We start from the raw sequence: 9,010 nt of genomic DNA, 5'->3' as shown, positions 1-9,010 counted from the left end.
ATGGAAACTGATATAACGAAGGCTTTCCACGACACAAAAGCCGATGTAAGAGGTCTAGTTGATGGAGGAGGCATGGTAAAGATACCAAATTTCTTCCATCTTCCACCTGAAGAACTAAACTCTATCAATAACTCAAATTCTAACCAAACCGGCCATCTCAAAATTCCACTTATAGACCTCAAAGACATAGATAAAAACGTGAATCGACGTAAAGAGATTATCGAAGAAGTGTTTCTTGCATCACAGACATGGGGTTTCTTTCAATTGATAAACCATGGGATCCCACTTAGTGTGTTGGAAGAGATGATTTCAAGCAAGATATAGAAGAGAGAAAGTACTTTATACACTCGATCCCACTAGAAAGGTGATGTATAGTAGCAATCTGTACAAGTCACGTTCGGTTAATTGGGGAGACTCGTTGTATCTGCCTTTGCTCCTGAGCCCCGCAACCTCAAGAATTACCTCAAGTTTGTAGGTGTGGAGACCGATTTTGGGATAAATCATCCTCCATCATGATTTTCACATTTTGTTCGTAAAATGGTAATAAAAACATAAAAAAGAAAATAGAAGACAGATTTTTTACGTGGTTCGGCAATCGTGCCTACGTCCACGGGCTCAAGGAGTCTTTCTACTATCAAATTCGCTGTTACATGGCCTCTTTCCATCCTTTTTGTCTCTACCTCCCCCCCCCCCTTTTCCATGGCCTCAAAGGCCTATTTATAGAAAAGCTTTAAAAGAGTTAACCCTTACTAAGATACAATGGACCAGATTACCCTTACCGAAATTAGTTATTACATTAAAAAGGAAAATAACCATCTTCAAATAATGTCACGTGTCTACCTCGGAATATGTGTTGATATTGCAAATGGATAATCCGAATGAGGGACAATTTAATCCATTTTGATTTATTCCCTGCTTTTCCCCATTCGAGACTCAAACCCATGGTTGGTTTGTAACCGAGTCACCGAGCTTACCCTTGTATCTCTGTACTTGACTCAAATCCATAGGTGTCACGAGTCCTCCTTTGGTACCTAGCAATAAATATCCTCCACAGTAGGTATATATAAATAATTCACTTTTTTATTTTATTTTCTAAACGCAAAATTTGCATCAATTGCACAGTTCTAAATCTCGTTTTCTCAACACATAAAAAGAGAAATCAGAATCTTTTTATATGATAGATTCTGATTTTGGGTACATGAATATTCAACTTGTAAATTAGGGTTAGAAGTTTCAAAATGAGTTGATTTTTGGTGAGAATGGTCTCTTAACCATAGAGATCATTCTCACAAAAAGTCAGCCCATTCTGAAATTTCTAACCCTTATTTTCAAAAATGTTTGGCACTGATTTTTTTATATATAAAATGGGGGTTAGAAATTTCTAACCCCTATTTTCAGAATCAAACATTATGCCTAATAATTTTTTAATGTAAGAGTTAGAGGTTTTAAAATAAGCTGATTTTTTGTGAGGATGATCTTTATGATGAGAGGATCATCCTCACCAGAAATCAACAAATTTTGAAACTTCCAATCTCATCAAAAGTGGTTTATAAAAATCGGACAATCCACAATTCTTCAACTTGTAAACTAAGATTAGAAGTTTTGGAATGAATTGATTTTTGGTGAGGATGATCTCTTCCTCACAAAAAATTAACCCATTCTGAAACTTCTAACCCCTATTTTCAAAAATGTTTAGCATAATATTTGGCACTTTTTAGGGCCTCCGAACGCTTCCTTAAATGGATGGCTTTCAGAGGCCTAAAGAGAACCAAACATTATGGTCAAACAATTTTTTAATGTATGGGTTAGAGGTTTCAAAATGGATTGATTTTTTGTGAGAATGACCTTTATAATGGGGAGATCATCCTCACCAAAAATCAATCAATTACAAAACTTTTAACCTCGTCAAAAGTGGTTTATAAAAATCGGACGGTCCATGATTCTTCAACTTATGAACTAAGTTTAGAAGTTTCAGAATAAGCTGATTTTTTGTGAGAATGATCTCTTCACTATAAAGATCATCCTCACAAATAATCAGCCAGTTTCAAAACTTCAAACCCCTTATTTTCAAAAATGTTTGGCTCTCTTTAGGGCCTCCAAACGCTTCCTTAAATGGGTGGCGTTCGGAGGCCCTAAAGAGAGCCAAACAATTTTTTAATGTATGGGTTAGAGGTTTCAAAATGGGTTGATTTTTTGTGAGGATGATCTTTATGATGAGATCATCCTCACCAAAAATCAATCAATTCAGTAACTTCTAACCTCATCAAAAGTGATTTATAAAAATCGGACGGTCCACGATTCTTCAACTTATAAACTAAGGTCAAAGTTTCGGAATGAGCTGATTTTTTGTGAGTATGATCTCTTCACCATGGAGGTCATCCTCATAAAAAATCAGCCCATTCTAGAACTTCTAACCCTATTTTCAAAAATGTTTGACACAATATTTGCTCTCTTTAGGGCCTCCGAACACTTCCCTAAATGGGTGGCGTTCGGAGGCCCTAAAGAGAGATAAACATTGTGTTAAACAATTTTTTAATGTATGGGTTAGAGGTTTCAAAATGGACTGATTTTTTTTTTAAGATGATCTTTATGATGAGGAGATCCCTCACAAAAAATAAGCCAATTCCAAAACTTCTAACCTCAAAGTGGTTTATAAAAATCGAATGTCTACAATTCTTCAACTTATAAACTAGGGTTAGAAGTTTCGGAATGAGCTGATTTTTGGTGATGGTGATCTATTCACCATAGAGATCATCCTCTCAAAAAATCAGCCTATTCTGAAACTTCTAACCCCAATTTTCAAAAATGTTTGGCACAATATTTAGCTCTCTTTAGGGCTTCCGAACGCTTTCCTAAATAAATCTATACTATTATAGTGAGAGAAGGGGGGGAAATGATTGGAAACCAAAATTTGAGTTGCCATAAATTCCCCACTTTTATATTTAAATTTAATATAATCAAGGTCACTTTGGTCCAAAACCATGAAAATTGCAAATTGATTAGTTTTCAAAATTACAAAATATCCCTTTTAATATGTAATATTAACAAGTCTTTTAATCAATGTTTTAATTACGAACAAGCCCTTTTGATGCATGACCACCTTCTAGTGTGTGCATACATACAATCCAACTTTGGACCCTCGATTTGTTACTGTAAATTGCTAAACCACTTTTGATGGGGTTAGAAGTTTCAAATTGGGTTGATTTTTTTGAGGATCTCACAAAAAATTCTTCCTAACGTTGAGAATTTTCAGAGTTCCTCCATTAACCTCATGTGCTTAATTTGCAGAGAGATAATAATCGAGTACGAATAACATGCTACGAAATGAGGAGAATGTCTCTTATCAGAGGCTCTTGGGCTCAACCCAAACCATCTAAAGGAAATGGATCTTTCTAAATGACATGTCCTTACTTGTCACTACTACCCAGCCTGTCCAGAGCCAGAGTTGACTATAGGTGGTGAGCGACATACAAACCTTTCATTCCTCACTATTCTTCTTTAAGACAACATTGGCGGACTTCAAGTTCTTCATCAACAACAATGGGTCGGTGTCCACCCCGTGCCAGGAGCTTTGGTATTAAACATTGGAGATCTTCTCTAGATACATTCGTTCGATGGGTAGTATTTGATAATACATATGATAATATTGTTCATGCATCCACCTCTTCATTGATGGGTTATGGCATTGATCAAAAAATAATCCAACAAAATAAAATGTTTATTTGATGGGATATATTCTTCCTAATATCTATGAATTCGATCGCCCAGAGATGATAATATTACATCTTGGTCCTTTTTTAATGGCTCCTAAATCATTAGGCCTAGTATTAGTTAAAAATATAAGTTAAACGATTTTTTACCAATTTATTTTCTAAAAATTTGGAGTCGGTTGAACAAATCTTGTTCCGTCCTTCAATTCTAAGTGGATAAAATATATGAACATGATTCGGGTTAAGAGGTGCTATAGTGTAAAAGGAATGTCACACAATTGAACTTTTTATCCAATAATGCTAAAACTAATTATTATTTAATTAATTTAATGGAATGGTGTTTTCTTTTAATGTAGCTTATTTCTAACGACAAACTTAAAAAGCGTTGAGCACAGGGTATTAGTAAACAATGACAAACTAAGAGCATCTACGGCGTTCTTTTTTGTTACAAGCAACGAGTCCATGACAAAGCGTTACGGCCCTATCAAGGAATTGTTGTCCAATGAGAATCCTCATGTTTATAGAGATAATCTAGTAAGTGATTTTGTTACTTATCTCCATACCAAAGAATATCAAGGGAACACCAACCTCTCTTATTTGAGGATATGAAGTTGGTGCATTTCTGTTGAAACTTAATATACATCTATGTAATGGGGAAGTCAAACTTATCTATCTTAGGTTGTGCCTTGGAATTGTTAGAAAAACTATTAGAAATTTTAATTTGTGACCTGAAAAAATTCAATGAAGAAGATATTTTTAGGACTTCAAGGTTCCAATCAAATTCGATCTCTTTTAGATAAATATTCCCCTTTACTTGTTAAAATCACAGTACACAAAATGTCAACAAACAAATGTCTTCAGGATACAAAGAAGTCTACACTCAAATTATTAAATCGAAATATGTATAATCTGATTTAATCTAGAACATTCAAAAAATTAGAAATTTTCAATAAAGAAAAGGAAAACATAGAAATTTTCGATGAAGAAATCTTACTTCTGTTTAGATTTTTATAACCATTTTTGTGCCGGTTGACTAAGAGTCATGATTTAATAACCGTTGGATCGTGTCTGATTTGGATCTAACGATCCAAATCGCATCTTATTGAAGGTATGTGTCTCATGCCTTTTAATCAACACCTATTAATTGAATCAGTGTGATCTAATGGTTATGATCGCATCCAATTAATTTCCATTTGATCTATCGAAGTGCAAAGTGCGTCTCAAAGCATCCAATCGCCCTTTCGCACAACGTGTATGCGCGGGTGGTGCTTCACACCGCCTCGAAACACCAGATCAAAGCCTTAAAGGTGTGATATAAATACAATCAACTATGTTTATTTCTTCTTATAAAGTACACCACTTTCTCACTTGTGAGCTATGTGGGACTAAATCGTATATACACAAAAATACCTAAAATCTAACTTAAGAAAAATCAAAAAAATAAACCACATAAACTTGAATTTTATTTTGAAATTATTCAACAAGAACTCACTTGTTTCCAAGTTTTATGCTAGTTGGAAGACTCTTTTCGTTGCTTTTGTCTTGGAATCTAGTTATGTTAAAGTTTTCATATGTAAGTTAGTTTCCAATGTTGAATGCTTTTAACTTTTGTCTAAGTATTGTACATTTCTTTAATGTGTGGTTGTTGCTTATGTCTATATAAGTTGAAGGTTGTTTGCACTCAAACAACTATTAAATAGTCACTTTATGTGGAAGGACATATTGAGATTCGAAGGTGTGACCTGGGGATCTAAACCAGTCGCTCTAATTACCATATCACCTTTTATTGTCAATTAATTAAGTTTAAGGTATAAATTTTTGTGTTCTTGTCCATATTGTATCCATTTCCTTCTTTTTGATTGATAAATTTTGAGCTCACAGTAAACTTTTGTGTTGGAAAAGTTTTATTGATGTGCATGGATTTGAGATTTGTTGGCCTTCTTTTTCCAAATATAACTATAAAAGAGAATCACTTCGAGTATAACAAATCATCAGCCAAGGGAAGGGTAAAGATGTGTAAAATTCAATATTCTTTTTTGGATAAGAAAGTAAATAGATTAAATAAATTTTACAATATTAAAATCTATTCTAGGATATTAAAATTTAAGGGTTGAACTTCGAGGAAAGAAACTTATATGTTCATATACAATTCAACCGTGTAATGCAAAATCCAACGATTTGGGTGGGATATGTATCCCAAAAATATATCACAAATCTCTAAGATAAGTCCCAACTGTTGGATTTTGCATTTACATAATTGGGATCATGTGTGAACACATGAGTTCTGATTAACGAATCTAGGAGATCCTAACCCTTTAATAAAAGTGTACAGGAACTCATTTTCGATCATACAAGATGTGACTTAGGATAAAGTTGAATGACGGAATATGATCTATTTAGCCAATCCCAAATCTTTGGCATAAATCTTCAGACGTTGATGAGGATGATAAATATATATTTAAATCTAACGGAGTATCTGAGTTTTAAACATGCATTGAATTATCAAAGCTACTACACCCCCTCACCAAATCGCCTGAGTCGACATGATTAAGCAACCATTAAATCAACTCGATGGAGATTCAAGTCAAGTTGAGTGTTCGAGTCATACAACATATATAGATCAATACATAGAAGGTTCCCCCCTCCCGCAGTAAGGATCAATTAGAATCAAGATCATCTGGGGCACACGCACGCACACATATGTACGTGTGAAAAATAAAATAAAAGAATAAGAACATTTGAAACACTGAAATTGATTATATTGTAATATGGAGTTATCAAAACTTCTAGCAAAGGGGGATAAACATATAGAACATAATTATTTCAAAGATGATTCACATGAAAGGGATCCCTAAAAGACATGTATTGATCCCTCAGAAACTAGTGTTTTTTCTCCCATCTCAGCGGACATGGTACGTTTGATTCAAGGTTAGAAAAGTCCTTAATTTGAATACCCACATTTTGCATGTATGGAGATGATCAACACCAACCTTGGGGCCATCTATTTCGAGAGTCCCAACGAGGAAACCAATTACGCAATTTGTTCTTTTGATTCGAGCCCAAGGTCTTCTCCTTTTGGAACCACCTAAACTTTGAGCCCAGTCCGCGACGTGGGGTTTGGGCAGCATTGGACTTAGCGGGTGGGGGCGGGGGTAGCTCGAAAAGGTCATCTTCGGCCGGGAAGATCTCGTCCCGGCTACGTATGGTGTTGAGCCTTAGGTACCTTAGATCCAATGACTCTTGGGGTATGTTTCTAGCCAATAAGGGAGATGCACCACCCCAACTGTTAGTACCCATTGATGGGTGCTGGGGCGTACGGAAATCAAACCTCAATTCCCGTTGATTCATCTTGTTCTTCCCTCGATCTTCTTATCTCACTATTCTTATCTAATAGGTATCTTTGTCGAATTAGATTGAATCTTCTTCTCTCACTATTGTTTCTATGTAGAATTAGATTGAACAAAATTCCAAAACACTATTAGATTAAAAGCTGTCCATTATAAATTTAAAATGATTTAGGATAGTATTGATAGATGATCAAATGACACAAATACCCTTGTAGCACTTCTATCAAGTAGGACATCATCACATTGAGAGGACTTAACAACCATGGTGGCAAACACGATTTTACTAACAGAAGACTTGGTTCAGGATTTAACACACATTTTTTCCTTATAACACACCAAACTATATATCTATTAATTTCAAAAGGATTGGTGTGTTAAAAGTAAAATTTGGTATGCCAATAGAATCTCTCTACATTTAACCGAGATTTGGTATATGGCTTTGTTGACTCGAATTGAAATTCATGTTGTCATCATGACGCATGATAGCATCAGAACATGGACCACATCAATGGATAGATTCTAGTTAAGAATCTTTGTAAGGGGTATTTTAGTCTTGGAAAAATATGTATGTAATTTTCAAGGGGCTTAGTAAAAATCTGGCTTGCTGAGAGCGAAAGGACGGATATCTCAAAAGCTTGGCTTTGTTATTGTCAAGTTGCTTGTATCGTTGTGCTTACACACATTATACATAGTTTATTAGAGTGGAAAGGATATGATGAGATTAATATTGTAGAAATTTATTCAAATAAGCATGATTGTTAATTTTCTTGGTTTCAACATTTTGAAGGCGACATCACCCTCCACCATTACTAAGCTTTCTTTCTTTAATAAAATAAACAATAGTGGTCGAACATAATCATATTTTTCTTTCAAGAAATAATATTTATATCTAAAGTTGTGAATAAATTAACATAAATCATGTTTATTAGTACGGTAACCTCTGTGTACCTTAACAAATGGACAACCTAGAAACAAGGTTCCACGACAGAAATCCAACAGCCCAACTTATTGCAATCCACATATCATGTCCATCCAGTCAGGTTTAGCATGACACAACCCAATGAGGTGTTGTATGGTGCATGGAATCTCATGGGCGGCAAAATGTGGGTGCCTCTTGGGACTCAACTCATATGTCAAATATTATTTATTAGCTCAAACTATTCCCTTTTCCCAACCCATGAAGAAAAATATTAAAAGTTAAGAGGAAACTTGCAAACAAATAAATGCCGTAAGTATGACTTTCTCTCTACATTGTAAATGCATAGATTTGTTTATCAAACATGAGAATGAAATAATCGAAATATATATATGGGAAATGCTAACGTCCAAGATCTCACGGGCACATTAACATTCTCCAACACTTTTTTATTTTTAATAATATCCTTATTCATTTTGTCTTCTAACAAAAAAAAATAGAGATATATTAATCATTTTAATGATATATTTATAATAATCCTTCACTTATTTTAATAAAATAAAAATTATTTTAGACAGAATGTAATACTATGTATAAATGAAGTTGTTTGGTAACTTAAAAAACCTTCACATCATGGCAATATGTTTAAAATATAAGAGTCAAAATGACTCTGTAACTCAGAATCTTAATCATACAATAGATACACCACACTCTAGGTACTACTAGGTGGGAAAAAAAACATAAGAATGTTATTTCACCGTGTGTTTATCCTAGTATTTTTTTTTTTGTTTAAATGTAAGGTGGAGATAATTAAAACTAATTCTCATAGGTAATGGTCCTACTTTCACAATCATGTAGTAAGTCTATCAGAATTGTTCCTACAATTGTCAATCTACTGAAAAGATGAATTACATTCTAATAACGGACTTTAGTTCCAACCCTTTTGGTGTTTTCAAATTTCTCTCATACTAATCATTTGATCAAAGAATCTACAGTATTATCTTTCGATGTTATATTGGTTTTACACTAACGTTATT

At 34.1% G+C, this 9,010-nt stretch overlaps 1 pseudogene; it reads left to right on the top strand.

Annotated features, from left to right (window-relative positions):
• Nucleotides 1-4,159, top strand: LOC147403407 (1-aminocyclopropane-1-carboxylate oxidase homolog 5 pseudogene; annotated as a pseudogene).
• Nucleotides 4,160-9,010: the final 4,851 nt, after the last annotated feature.

Source organism: Akebia trifoliata, chromosome 4 (genome assembly GCF_017979445.1).
Source record: "Akebia trifoliata isolate Shusen 1 chromosome 4, ASM1797944v1, whole genome shotgun sequence".
Lineage (NCBI taxonomy): Eukaryota > Viridiplantae > Streptophyta > Magnoliopsida > Ranunculales > Lardizabalaceae > Akebia > Akebia trifoliata.
The sequence above is the reverse complement of the archived record's forward strand: the minus strand, read 5'-3'. Positions and strand labels throughout refer to the sequence as shown.